Source organism: Poecilia latipinna, unplaced genomic scaffold (assembly GCF_001443285.1).
Source record: "Poecilia latipinna isolate Pla-1442-1.1 unplaced genomic scaffold, P_latipinna-1.0 Scaffold1590, whole genome shotgun sequence".
Classification (NCBI taxonomy): Eukaryota; Metazoa; Chordata; class Actinopteri; order Cyprinodontiformes; family Poeciliidae; genus Poecilia; species Poecilia latipinna.
In genome coordinates, this window is record NW_015114206.1 from 108372 (window position 1) to 123199 (window position 14828).

The 14828-nt window shown below is 37.6% G+C and overlaps 1 long non-coding RNA gene across 1 annotated transcript; it reads left to right on the forward strand.

Annotated features, from left to right (window-relative positions):
* Positions 1 to 4247: 4247 nt before the first annotated feature.
* Positions 4248 to 14299, forward strand: LOC106963860 (uncharacterized). Its single transcript, XR_001428272.1, has 3 exons — positions 4248 to 4441; positions 11621 to 11623; positions 14290 to 14299. It is a non-coding gene; the product is annotated as an uncharacterized LOC106963860 (long non-coding RNA).
* Positions 14300 to 14828: the final 529 nt, after the last annotated feature.

Here is a 14828-nt window from a genome sequence, read left to right on the forward strand (position 1 = left end):
CAAAAAAGAGAAATTTATTAACCCAAAACAAAAAAAACTTTCCTGCTAGGCTCCTCTGAACCTCGGATGAGGAGATTCTGTTACCCAAGATCCACAAATCCCACAAACAGTGGAGTAAAAGTCAAGAAATTCCTTTAGAGAGGCCAATTGTTTCTGACTGTGGCAGTGAAACCTACCACACGGGTGAATTTATTGATTTTTACTTGACCCCCCTCTCAATTCGGCACCCAAGTTATATAAAAGACACCTACCATTTCATTGAAAAAATTAAATTGATTAACATACCCAAAGACTCCATTTTGTTTACAATTGATATTGACAGTTTCTACACCAATATTGATATCCAAGAAGGCAGAAATTCGGTTAAAAACATTTTTTTTAAATATCCAAATTCTAAAAGACCAGACAAGGAACTCCTCCAATTATTAGAAATTAATTTAAAACGAAATGATTTTGTCTTCAATGGTCAATTTTTTCTCCAGATCCAAGGAACCGCGATGGGTAAAAAGTTTGCTCCGGCATAAGCAAATATATTTATGGTGGAGTGGGAAGCTGGAGCCCTGAGTACATGCAGGAAGGCTCCCCTCCATTTCTTCAGGTATTTGGATGACATCTGGGGAACCTGGACGCACTCGAAAGCAGAATTTCAGGAATTCCTCCAGCACCTAAATACACATAACCCATCTATCACAGTAAAGTCCACCACCAGCATTAAAGCGGTGGACTGCTTGGACGCGACAAACAATAAAGGCCCAAATTTTGAAACCACACACAGATTGGACATTAAAGTATACAGACACACATGCCTTACTGTACAAGACCAGCTACCATCCAAAACACACTTATGCTGGCTTGATAAAATCACAACTCCTCAGATTTCATAGAATTTGCACACAGAAAACAGACTTTGAGGAGGCAACTAGAATTCTGTTTTCTGCTCTTCATAAGAGGATATTCCAGATCTTTCTTCAGGGCATGCAGAAAGAACTTCCTTGTGTCCAGGCTCCACAATTCATCCCCAATGATTCCCCTAATCACCACCTTCTCCTCGGCAGGACAATTTGTTCATAACATCAAACACAATTTTACTAAATTCAAATCTGAAACTTCTTTACTCCCAAATCACAGAATAATTGCAGCCTACAAAAGAAATAAGAATCTGAGGGATTTCCTCGTCCGCGCTGAGGTAAGACCCATGAAAAAACCACGGGTCAAAGGTCAAAGGGGATTCTTTAAACAGCTGCACTGGGTACAAAACAAATTGGATAACACAATCTACAAATTAGACCGATCTGGAAACCCTAAATCTAAAAATTGCATTTATTTGATCACCAAATTCATTATGTGGGTGAGACGGGCAACAACCTCCTGACCCATTTCACTCAACATAGATACAATATCAAAAACCAAAAAGAAAAGCATGTACCTCTTGTGCAACACTTCATCAAACACTCTCAGCCTCAGTGCTAGAATGCAACCCAACCCAACAGAGGAGAAGGGCTGAGAGAATTTGGATCAACAGGTTGGACACGAGGATCACCAGAGGTTTGAATGAGGCCTCGGATGGGACCACCAGCAGAGAGTGCCCATGCACAGGGCAAGGGAAGGAGATCCTCTGGGATCCCAAACCACAACACTTATTGTTCGAACTGCAGGTCAGTCTTAAATAGAAAAAACTGCCCCGGAAGCAATAATGTAATAGTTTTTTTTCTGTACTGGAACTTTAGAACATCCAAGTATTCCCAATCCAATCATTGACATTCCTGGAGAAAGTGGAACTGAGCTGTAATATCCGTCTTCTGTCATTTGCCGCGATTCTGAGGCAGTCCACTGCTATGCATATGTGATGCGTGGAAAACTAACATTAAAGGCTGATGATGAACATGTTATCACTACAGAGAAGACATTCAGAAAAAGGGATTCATTTACATATATGACAAACATACAAGTGGAGAGAAACGACACTCTCCATGAAAACAACAAATATGATGGTTTCTCCTGCAACTCCTCCAGAAAACGACAACGTTGGTTTTGACGAGGAGCCAAAGACGTTTAACTTTGTAGAAGAAAATATCCCAGAAAGCAAAATAAATGACTATTTTGAGGCTGGAGAAGTTAAAGGAAATGGGAGAGAAATATGTGTTCCGAAGTGTTCAGTGACGTTCAATACCAGAAAGAAGAAAATTTATGGGATAAATGTTTGCCAATGATTTTCTCATTAATATGTGTTGCATGTTATTTTCCTTATCTTGCTCTTTATTTTGCTGGGACTTCCACACCTCTCCGTTTTACCATAGTTTTTTTTTATATTGTTGGAATTTTAAAGCAAAGTATTGACAGCTTTTATAACTTTACCAGTTTCCTGTTTAATTAGTTTCCATGACCATCTTCAATATTTTTTTGAAGAATCTGAATTAATGAGCTACAACATTTAATTTCCCTTTGTGATTAATATTGCATGTCAATTGGGCATGATAATTTGTTTTATTTAAATTTTGTTTCATCTTTCTTACTTTTATTTTTGTCTGTTCGAAATAATTTGTTTTTAAAAAGTACTTTTGAATTTTGAGTTGTATTTTAATTTGGAGGCTCTCTCCAGGTGCTCCAGCTTCCTGCCAGTCTAAAGATTTGACTGGTTTATTGGTCCTTCTCAATTTTCCTTAAGTGTGAGTAAAAGATAAAATGTAAATAAAATATCAAAAAGTTAATTTTCTGCAAGTGAAGGAAAACTGGTAACTGTTTAAATCCCTAAATTGATGAGAATGTGCTGCCACCATACGAGCTGTTTATGAAAGATTTTTTTTTTTTGTGTGCAAAGATAACGTTAACGATGAAAGCCTAACTCCATTACCAATATGTGTAAATGTTCTCGACATTCAGCTAATGTCGAAAGCACTATTTTGCCAATTGCGGTGTTTTCATTAAATAAGAAACAAAATTAAAAACCACATGTGAATAAGTCTCATAACTCGTACAAAGTCTTTTGTATTTTTTTTTTATTATAGTACAATCATTTTGCTAGTCAAAAAACCACCTCATTCTTGTGCAAGACCTTTTTACTGAAATTTTTTTTTTTTTTTTCCGAAATTGCCGTGTTTCCTATTAGCAAATTTATTTTTGTAATTACAATTTGCGCAGTCGATTGGTCAATGGAATCGCAGCTAATAATGGACGTGGCAGAAATGTGGAATAGCAGCAAATTTGCATATCCATACCGAGTCATAGCTTTGATTAAAAAGAAAATACCTGATTCTGATATGACAGCCATTTTTATTAATATGCAAGTATTGATTCTTCAACACAACGTGTCAAGTGATGCCTCCCTCAACATGCCGATGCTGTCAACGAGGCCAAGGAAGGAAATCCCATTTTATTATTGGGGGAACAATAAACAGGCAAAGTTTTGAGCAATTTTAAGTGGGTTGGCAATGTTAATGAAGTGTAACGTAAAATGTGGTTAATTTTTTTTTTTTTTTGTAAGTGTTCAAGCTGCAGGACAAAATGATTAGTAAATGGCAATGCATGACAGGCGTGTTTTTTTTTCTCAGTAAGATGGGTTTTACTGAGGAGAAAAAATGTGGCTCTGTTGAGACCCCTAGAAGTCAAACTAAAATGCAAATGGTATTTAAATAATGAGTTTGGTTCAGTGGCACTGAACAAACATTTAAGGCTCTATATCGGGGGTCTCAAACTCCAGTCCTGGAGGGCCGCTGTCCTGCAACTTTTAGATGTGCCTCTGCTGCACCACATCTGAATACAATAATTAGGTGATTAAGGCTCTGGAGAACTGAGAACGTAATTAAGCCATTTCATTCCAATGTTTTGTACCTGTGGCACAGGACAGCGGCCCTTGAGGACTGGAGTTTCAGACCCCAGCTCTAGATAAAGTTTTATTGAATAAATCCACTTAATAAAATTCCTCATAAACATTAACTTTTGTCCTGGCTCTCAATGCAAGCTATGTGTTATTTAAATTATAACTCAAGTTACTTTATTTAAAATCTTCTTTTGTTTTTCAATCTTCCGTATGGCTCAGAAATAATAAATATCTGGGAAGTATATCTTTAATTTTATAGAAAAAAATCAGGTTTTGTGGCTCTACGTTGAAGATAGCAAGAAATAAAGTCATGCCTGTTTTTCTATCTGCTCCATCTCTCCTCTCACACACTGAGCTATCGGCCACTCCTCAGCCCCTACCTCTCATTTCAAACTCTTTTCATTAACCTAAGTTAGAGAACTAAATATGATTGAGATATTTGTTAACTTGACAAAAAAAAAAGCTCAAGTCTATCAAAGCAATGTAGCCAGGTTTGCCAGTTTTGATTTACAAGCCTAACAAGGCAGGTTATTATGAGTCAGATGAATAATGAAATAACGAACTGCAGTCTGATTCTTATTGTAAATGTGTTTCTTCCTATTGAGCAGTGAAAGTAAATAAAAGGTGTTGCTTGTCTTTTGGTATAAGTATTTACTTACTGTAGGGTTTTTGTTGTTTGTGCTGCAGAGCAGCAGCTCCTTGTTTCGGCTCTAATGAGCCTTTGCTGCTCCTGTTGCTCCTCCTACACTGGACTAAACCATCGTTCTAATAGGGGGAACCTGGATTCTTACTTTTTTATTAGATGAATCTTGGATTTATTTCGTTCTTTGTTTCTTTTACCTTTTCATATTGATATTGTTTAATTACAAAGGTTTCTTTTATGGTTTCTGTGGGAGGGGGGGGACAATTCCATACTTTTCCAAGATTGGGGGGATCCGAACTCTCCCGGGATTTCCGCCCATTTTTTTTTACAAAAAATATATAATTTTGTCAAACTACCATCTGCTGAAGCGTTAAAAACATAAAATAGCATTAAAATAACATATCCTTCTCATGTTTGTTTATTTCTGGATACGTCTTAGTGATGTGGCAGCTGTTGATTGATTCAGCCTTGAGAACCTCGTTCATCCACGTCTCAGTTCTTCAGCAACAGCTTCTCAGACTTCATGTTTCTTCTGAGAAAGTTTAAAGAAACGGTTCAGGCGGGTGTCACTCGGGTTAATCCTGACTGAAGTGTAAATAGCTGAACAATTTTTTTTTGTTATGGAAATGTTTCTTATGTCTTATCTTTTATTTTTCCTTTCACTCATAACCCATTTAACATAGATTTTCTTTCTTTCAATTTCTTTTCTTTCAGAATTGTGTTAAAGTGACACGTTCATTATAAACTGTATACGAATAAACAAACATTGTTCCAAGTTAGCTTAATGGTCATTTGTGTTAAAAATAAATAAATAAAAAGAAATGTCATGAACTTGGGTGTTTCCCCCCCAAAGTTATTCTTGGTTTTGATTAGATAAGACTTCTTTCTCTCTGTTTAACTTTACACCATTTTGTTAATAGTCATTTTAGTTTAGAGTTTATGGATTTTCATTCAGTTCTTGGTCATGGTTATGTTTCCGTGTTTATATAACTCCTTGCTCCACTTTGCCATCTCTCTCAACTCTGCTCTCCCTTCACACCTGCACCTTGTTTTCTAATTTTCATCGTCCCAGCGTTCAAACTCTCAGTATTTAACCAGTTTCTCTCATTCATTCTTGGCTGGATCCTTCTGTTATGTGGTCCCATTATTTTCCCCCCAGTTCTTGCTCCCTTACAGCTGGTTTTATAAGTCCTTGTCTATTTAATTTTTAAAAATATTTACTGATGGGCTTTTTACATGTACAGAGCTAACGTCACGTCCACATGACCGAAATGCAACTTTGAACAACTTTGACTGCTAGGAAAGATAAACTTGTGTTTCAGAAGCAAGTTAAAATTATATCATGAACACTGTTGTGCACCTACATCATCTTCAAAATATAATGAGCTTTTAAGATTCCAAGTTAATTCAACATTCCAAGCAATGCTAAATTAAGAAGATGGTGGTTCGTGAATATTCGTCACAAGTTCAACATCACGCCACACAGTAAAAGTTTGCAGTGTCCACTTCACTCCAGATCAGATCATTCACTCTAAAAATACTGGAGGTATTTTTAGAAAAATACCCTCAGTAAAACTACTGGGGGTATTTTTGGAGCAATAAGTAGAGGGGCTATCCTGGTATTGCTTCCATGGAACGACTCCTTCAAGATTGAGTAAGGAAATCCATGAGCAGATCATGGAATGTAATCCTCCTGTGGGCCACTATTACTCTGTTCTTGAACCCGTTGGAGTCGACGTGGCAGTAAATAAAAACTTGAAGTTAAAAGAAGGAACAGAAATAATAAAGAAAAAGATTTTTAAAAATCCACCTTTCAATATATGTTCAAATTATGATTCACAGGGTCTGGCGAAGACATTCGATTCTCCCCAAGTTAAGCTAGCACGCTACAAATTAGCTTGAGAAGTGGGTTAGGGATATAAAACATAAAAATGTCAAAGTAGTTTTGCTACATAATGGTTTCCACTTTTACTTGAGAATTTTTGGTTACTCAGCCCACTTCTAGTCACTAGTTTTTTTTTTATATGACTACAAAAATTTAAGCCATAAAAATTCATTTTCAATTAGCTGTGGGGGTTTTAGATTTTGAAAACGTAAAACAAACTGAATATGTACTTACTGTCTACAGGCTGTCGATACGGGGTCACTATGCAGACTGGATGCTGCAGACAGATTCCAAAAGAAAGAAACCACAGGACTTAATTATAAATACTTTGTGAACCGTTTCCATCAAAGATGCCTTCTAATATCATGGAAGGAAAAAGTTTATTATTTATGTAGGATTTTGTTTATTTATTGATTTATCCTTTTGTGGTTCAGCAGGAGGAAAAATCCTAATGTGGTCTCCACTGATTGCACCTTGAGCACCATGGATCACCTCATGGCCAGGAAGGCCTGCAAAACCGACTCCCACTTTCTCCAAGTCTTCCTCCTTGTGGAAATGAATGGGCTTGTGGAGGATGGTCATCATTTCATCCACCACATCGTGGAAGGTTCAGCAAACTGAGGTTGGCATTTGCTGTTCACTGAATGTGAACACCACCAATCCTAAGGTGGAGTTGGTAAAAGCATACTTTTCAAAATGTAAATGTAGCTGGCATAGTGAAAGGTGGTGATGGCCCAACCACGGGCCATCACCACACAAGTAAATGTTTGGCTTCCTTGTTTTTTTATTTTTTACAATGTGGCAGTTATGGACTTTTGGTTATGCAGAGTTTAAGATGACTTGTGTATTTTCCGTAAAATCATTTCGTTGTCATCTTGCATTGGGTAGCAATGAGATTGTTTTGAATTAAAATCATGTTTGATCATTTTCCCCTAATAATCTTGTCTTCAGAAGCATCAAACTTAAATCAGGATGCCATAACTTTTATGAGTGTGAACATATATTTTTATTATATATCCTTTTTCATATGTTTATTTTGCTTAATTTTACCGTAAAAATGTGTTTAGGGGGGTTTTTCTAGGCCCTATCATTAACTTTTGTATTGAAGCTTATATAGTGTTTTAAGCTTAAATGAAGGTTCAATATATATTTTATATTATATCCAAAAAACATTGCTTTTTATTAAAGAAACAACAAAATCAAGGTTTAAATACTTTTATTGAAGTCTGATACATATTTGTCAAACAAAGAAGCAACTTAAAAAGTGTGTGCTTAAGAGACCGTTGTCAACAGGAAATACCTGCAGCAAGCTCAGAGCAGCTCAGAGCTTTGACAGGAAGAGACCCCTCGCTTCAGCATCTCGCCGACTGAAGGGGAATTTTGAAACTTGCCATTGGAAAATGTACAAACAGCAACTTAGAGATGCGTCTCTGACTTGAGCGGTTCACACCTTCACCTTTTTTGACCGTCTCTTGACCTTTTGTTTGGACATCACCCCTCGTTCAATGTGTCTTGGAAATAACCTGATTGTGTCATAATGTGTGGTTGAGGTGGTGAGGATGAGGACGCGGAGATCCAGGTAAGATGAAGAATGATGAATTTAATGATAATAGTCCAAGCACGGAACGGCAAAACAACTGACGGCACAAGGAAACGGGTAACGCTTGACATACGACAAGGATCCGACCAGGAACACAGACAACAGGTGAGACTAAATACACTGGGAGGGTAATCACAGCAACGAGACACAGCTGGGATCAATCAATGGGGAGGACAGGACAGAGACTCACAGGGAAACGGGACTAAACACGGAAAATCTCAAAAATAAACACACAGAAACACGAATCATGTCAGATTGTCTGTCTAGCAACAGACATTTCCCTTTTTCACACCTGCGTGTGTGTAAGAACTATAAATTTGGAATGTAACTGTATTATGATCGGGAATTCACTTTGATTTGTTATCAAGTGTGGTTCTCCGTCTGCAGACAAAATAAATTTACTTCTCAGTAGCCTGCTGATTTTTAAAGATCTTTTCTGAAAGAAGACTTTTCAAAGGCCTAAGAAAAACTGCGTCAAACTTTCCACCGTTCGCTGTTGACTTCGGATGTTTTGTCTCCACACTGTCACCAACTTTAAACAAAATGTTATTGTGGTTGCTCTGCCCTTTGTCTTATCCTGTTTTTTCTTTTTTAATATTGTCTCTAACGATGTTCCTAAGACTTCCTTGTATCTTCATGTCCTCAGACGACTCCTCCACCGCAACAATGTCAATCTTTCAACACAAAATTAACATTTCAAGTGTCAGTGTAAATATGTCAATTACAGAGTACATACTAATCATATTAACGTCATACCACAGAAAGATATCAAAACATATTCCGTAAATGAGTTGACGATGTCTCTTGAAAGGGTTTATCTAGCTTTCAAAATAATAGAAAAATACTTAAAGCCTTTGCAGAATAAAGTCAATGTCACATCTGTGATACATTGAAAGTAGATGCTTTACATGACTTCACCTCAATCAAACTTAAAGCAAATACAAAGTAGGCAATAAAAAACATTTAACGGTTAAGAACTGATCATGGAAAACTGGAATTTGTGACATAAATACAATGCCATCAAAAAATAGAAATAGTCTACTAAGTAGTGTTCTGGAGCTTTGGAAGGGCACTGTGCCTCTCTTTAAACATGAGAAAGTCGGGGTATTGCTGCGCAGTTATTTGCTTCTTAGTGCGAAGCCCAAACATGACAACATCCAAGTATTCGTCTCAGGTATTTGGACGGCCAGCCACAACTTTACTCAGAGCTCTGAGATGCATGAAAGGTCTAATGTCACACGTAGATCTGACCTCTTAAAATTTCCAAGTGTAACCTCTCTCACTCGGTCGTCACGCTCTTCACTGCACTAGTATCAATCATAGTAGTAAATCACTCTTTACAGTGTGTGTCTCGAAGCTGCATGCAAGTGACTTCACAGCTGAAAAATAAAAAGAAGACACAGTTAGTGACATGACCGAGTGGTCAGCCACAAACACCAACCAGCGCAGCTTCCACTCGTAGGGTCATATTTTTCCAGCGCAACCACGAGATAGCTGTGTATGAAATATATTAAATTTGTAAGACATAATATTAAACATAATAGCTGAGGCATAAGAACTTACAGCTGCACTCAGATTCTGAAAATTCTCCACCTCTGTCTCCTCTAGATCAACATAAGCTGCTCCGGCTCTAAGAAACTGCAACTCTTGGGAACAAACTAAGTCCAAGTACTCAAAGTCAATGGGCTGCATGTTGAGAGTAGAAACGACCCTATTTCTAACTCTTTATAAAAGCTATGACTCATAGGGTCATATTTTTCCAGCCCAACCACGAGAAAACCCTACAAATTATATCCGTAGATGTTGGATGTACTTACAATATTTTGTGAATGTGTTGAACTACAAGAATATGACTCCAAGTAAAAAATGTTGGAAAGAGCTGCTTCACTCTCACCTACCTCCACCAGCATTTCTCAGTATACTGAGGAAGCCATGAGGGCGCCTGAAGGACTCGTTGCATGCAGTCCATCACCACACCACTAGGTGGCTTCAAACAACCAGAAATCTCCCAAAAATACATATTACTATTATTATTATTTCAGGCAAAATTCAAGCCTATCTATATACACATACACACATTTTTTTCTCTGCTACACAAGCAAGTGTTCATGTTGTTTTGTGATCTTTCTTTCAAGAATGCATGTATTAGAGATAGTACACATCTTTGAATGGTGCCATTCATTTTTTCCACCAACCCATTGGTTTGTGGATGGTATGGAGAGCAAAGACTTCTTTTGATGTTGAATTTGCACATTTCTTGATTTATATGCAAATTTAGAAAAAAATAGACTTGTTGGTAAATTAGTTGTGGTACACAGGGAACAAGAAATTATTCCAGACAGCTGAAATAATTTGTTCCAAAAGTATCTCTTTAAGGTATAAAGAGCCACAGCAGCTCAAAGTGTGCTAGAGATCAAAGTGGGAGACCTCTGACCCACATAGCAAAATCGATCTTGGCCAGATCCGGCCCACATGGCACAATGAATGACGGGGCCCCCATGGCCCAGTGCTGGTTTGCCAGATGTAGCCCATATGAAGCCAGATGTGGACAAGGTTAGGACACACCAACTGGCCCACGGCTGAATCATGTACTCTTTCACCTCTGGCAAAACAAACCCGGGCCACTGGTGGCCCGTCATTCATTGAGGCATCTGGGCCGGATGTAAATGCCATTGTTGCCCCCGACAATTTTATATTATGCAAATGAAATACAGTGTGTTGCAAAACAATTATTTTATTAATACAACTTGATATAAAAGACAAACCATTTCATTTCAAAGATATATATATATATATATATATATATATTACAAAAATATGAACTTAATAAATTATAAAAGTCAATACTAATTATACATATTTGTGAGTTACAAAAATATGAATATAAAGCTAATTTTATACTATATACAATTATGTATATATTATGTATACCACATAATGTGTATATATTACATATATATACTATTGTATAATGTGCATTACTTAACATTTGAGTCTGAAAATTTCCTTAAGTAATGAAATTAAAACTCACCTTGTAACGTTAAGTTATTTTGTATAATATAGTTATAAATGAATAGACCTGAAAGACATCATTTTACAGAAAACAGACATATCTATAGACACATAACTCTCTCTGTGGACTTGATAACGCACTACAGAAGTACACACACATACATGCATTACCTACAGAGAGGAGAAATTCATAAGCCCTCTGCATCTTCGACATTTTTCGCCGTAGCAGTGGATTCCAAATGAGTGATTACTGTCATGATGTGGGGTTGTTGGTGGTGAGGATCGCACGCTGAGACCCAGGTAGATGAAAAAATAATAAATTTAATGAAAATAAATCCAGCAGAACAGCACGAAGGAACAACTGGAGACACGAGGAAACAGGCAAAGGTTTGACAATGTTAGACAAGGACCCGACGAAGAACACAGACACAGGTGGGTTTAAATACACAGGGAGGGTAATCAGGCAAGTAGACACACCTGGGGGACAATCAACGGGGAGGACAGGACAGAAGCACAGAAAATGTCAAAAATAAACACTCAAACACACGGATCATAACAATTACATCTGCTACCCACTTGCTTGAAGCCTTTTCTTCTTTAGCAATAAAGAAAATAGGCTCATAGCCTAATGCATGAAGTTTTTGCACGTGCAATTGATAAGAGCATGTCAAAAATTACTTAAACCTACCATCCTATTAGAGTAGTTGTTTTTCATCTTTAGCAACATATTGGTAAAATATTTTATGTTTTCAAAGTCATGTGTGCTTTATGGTGTTAACATCTTCATACATACTACTATACATGGAAAAGTCACAGAAAAAAGGTAAATGTAGCAGGAGTACAAGTTACATTTTGCTCATTAAGAGAACTGATTACATGAAAGAAATAGGTTTTCAGCCTAAGAATTTCTACTTACTGCAATTTGCGCAGAATCAATTATTCGGGAAACGTTTGTTTTTTACAGCTGTTTTCCCTCCATTGACTCCATCCACAACTTTACTCAGAGCTCTGAGATACATGAAAGGTCTAACATGTCACACATAGATCTGATTTCTTAACATTTACAAGTAAGCTTGCATGTCGTTTTGTGATCTTTCTTTCAAGAATGCATACATTAGAAATAGTACTCATCTTTGAATGGTGCCATTCATTTTTTCCACCAACCCATTGGTTTGTGGATGATATGGAGAGCAAAGACTTCTTTTGATGTTGAAGAGTTTGCACATTTCTTGACTTGTGTGCAAATTTAGAAAAAAAAAATAGACTTGTTGGTAAATTAGTTGGTTGCCGTGGCATGGAGGGGTCAACAGGCTGTTTCAGATGGCTGAAATATTTGGTTCCCCCCAGGTAACCTGAATGGCGATGAAGACCAAGGCGACAATCAGGTGAGTTCAACAAAAGTATCTCTTTGACGTATAAAGAGCCACAGCAGCACAAAGTATGCAAGAGAGCTCAGTGGGAGCCAACTGGGGACAACACAACAGAGAATCCAACAACTAAAGGAGGCACAGGTGAACTTATATATTCACAGAGTTAATCAGGAAAACAGAAAACAGCTGGAGCAATAAGGGGCAATTGATAAAACAAAGGCGTAGAAAATTAACCAAAACAACAAGCGACAAACCTGAACCATGGCAGTAACTTTGGCAAATAAAGAGCAAATATTTCCAAATTTACATAATTTGTTGTCCATGAAGATGGGAATAAACACAGTAAAAAATAAAAAAAATAAACTTGCTGGTAAGCTGATTTGTTCCCATGTGTTACATCCACCAAGGGCACAACATATTCATAAAATAAAAATATTCACAAAATATTCATAAATTCTCTTCACTTTGATTTTCTTAGTTCAGCTTCTTCTGATTTTCTGTGAAGAAAATAGAGTTTAGGCCCTCAGATCCCGTGTCCCAAAAAAATAAAGAAAGAAAAAACCCCAAAAGTTATTAACAAAGTTGGACCTGGTGAGCCGATTAAACAGAACAAAACGGTACAGCAGGGGGCCAACCCTATACAGGGCCGTCGAAGCCCCTACTAATACCGGACTAAAACAAAAAGAACCTAATGCAAAAGAAAGATCGAAAACAGGACAACCGGTCCCACCAGGCCAAAAGCACAACGAAAAAACAAACAAAGAAAAGCTAACAGAGATACCACATGGCAGGCTGGAAACATCAGCTGCGGCCCACAGCGGCTGGACTAGTGCCGACCACGACAGGTGGTGGTGGAGCGAGTGGAAGGTGGAGCTCAGGCGGGGATGGGGAGCGTCAACATACCGAAAGCCAGCCTGTTTATAGGCAGACCAACAGCGCCACAAATTTATGTAATTAAATGACCAAAAAGAAATTATCCAAACTCCAAAATATATTTACAAAAGGTCATTCAACTAAAGTATATAAGAAAACAAAGAAAAGAAATGGACAAAAATCATAATGTGCCTGAAGCACATAACACCATGTTACAAAGGAGGAACAGGGTCATTGACATGGAAGGATTTCCACCAGGCTAAAATAAAAAAAAAAAATGTACATCCATTGCAATCATTAAAACATTTGAAATGTTGTGCACACAGAAATCATTATTAAAAGTTAAAATGAGACTTTTAAATAGTTTACTTAACGTTGTGCCCATGGAAACAACATGCAATGTGTCCATATTTCTATAGAATCCAAATTAATAGAGAAAAGGGAAATGAAGAACATTTATTTTTACACATTCTCAACTGATATTGCATGTCGTCAAGTGAAATTTTTACATTTTATTTTAATTTCTAATGTGGCTTTCTTGCAGACTTTGCATTCTTTAGCACTTGGTCAAGGACTTTATTTGTGGGCTGAGCCAGAGTGGATGATTTTACATGACAACTCAGTTTTTCACACAGACTTTTTGCATTTTCTTACACTCCATATATGCATGAATCTTTTAGTGACCTGCAGAGTGTCCTCATCATAAACATTCCATAAATTAACCAAAATGACCATCAACAAAACTAGGATCATGACGACACCCCCCACCCCGTCCCCATCAACGGCGACGACCAGAGGCCAAATCAAACCACCACTGGTGAAGGGAGGGGGGTGCTGGAATGAAGGCAAAATGTCCACAACGAAAACAAAATCAGTCCAGTGCGCCACCATGTGGCCGGAGTGGGTGTAAGCTCAACAATGTATGGAAGCCTACCAAAATGGTGACGGCCTCCCTTTAAAAAGTCCAGAGGGTGATGATGTGGAGGGCTGAACCCCTCAGGACGACCCGGTGGACGGTGGCGAAAAGAGCAGAGCAGAAGTGAAAAGTCCAGCTAACAGAAGGCAGACAACCTGAAGAACCTCGGCTAGGCTACATGTCCTCTAATGGTTACACACGTGCATCCTCCATAATTCACTATTTTATTGGATCTTTCTAATCAGACCTATAAAGTATATGAACTTCAATCTTTTTATCTTGTAAAAAGTCTTCGCTGCAAATCCACGGTTACACCGATGGCTGACAGTCCTTTGATTGGCGGCTGCTCTCCATCGCCAGCGTATCTTTATCATTAAAAGTTATAAAATGAAATGACAAGTTTGGTTTGCATCGTTGTCTTTAAATAGAAGTGATATTAGGTAACCACATGTCTGGTTTATGACAGGTGTTACAGAAGCGTCCAGGTTGTTCTGACATCATGTCCTCTGGTGTTCCAGCATCTAGGATTACAAGGGAACAACAACTTCCTGGTTTGGATAGGGAAGTTAATTTCCCCCTAATAATTTTGCTTCCTGTGTGCATATTTTATTTTTTGCACACTTTTCCACTCACAACACATAAATAACTATTCCATAAGCGGTCAGAAGAAAAACTTACTTAGCAAAGATGTATCATAAATCCAAACCTTCAT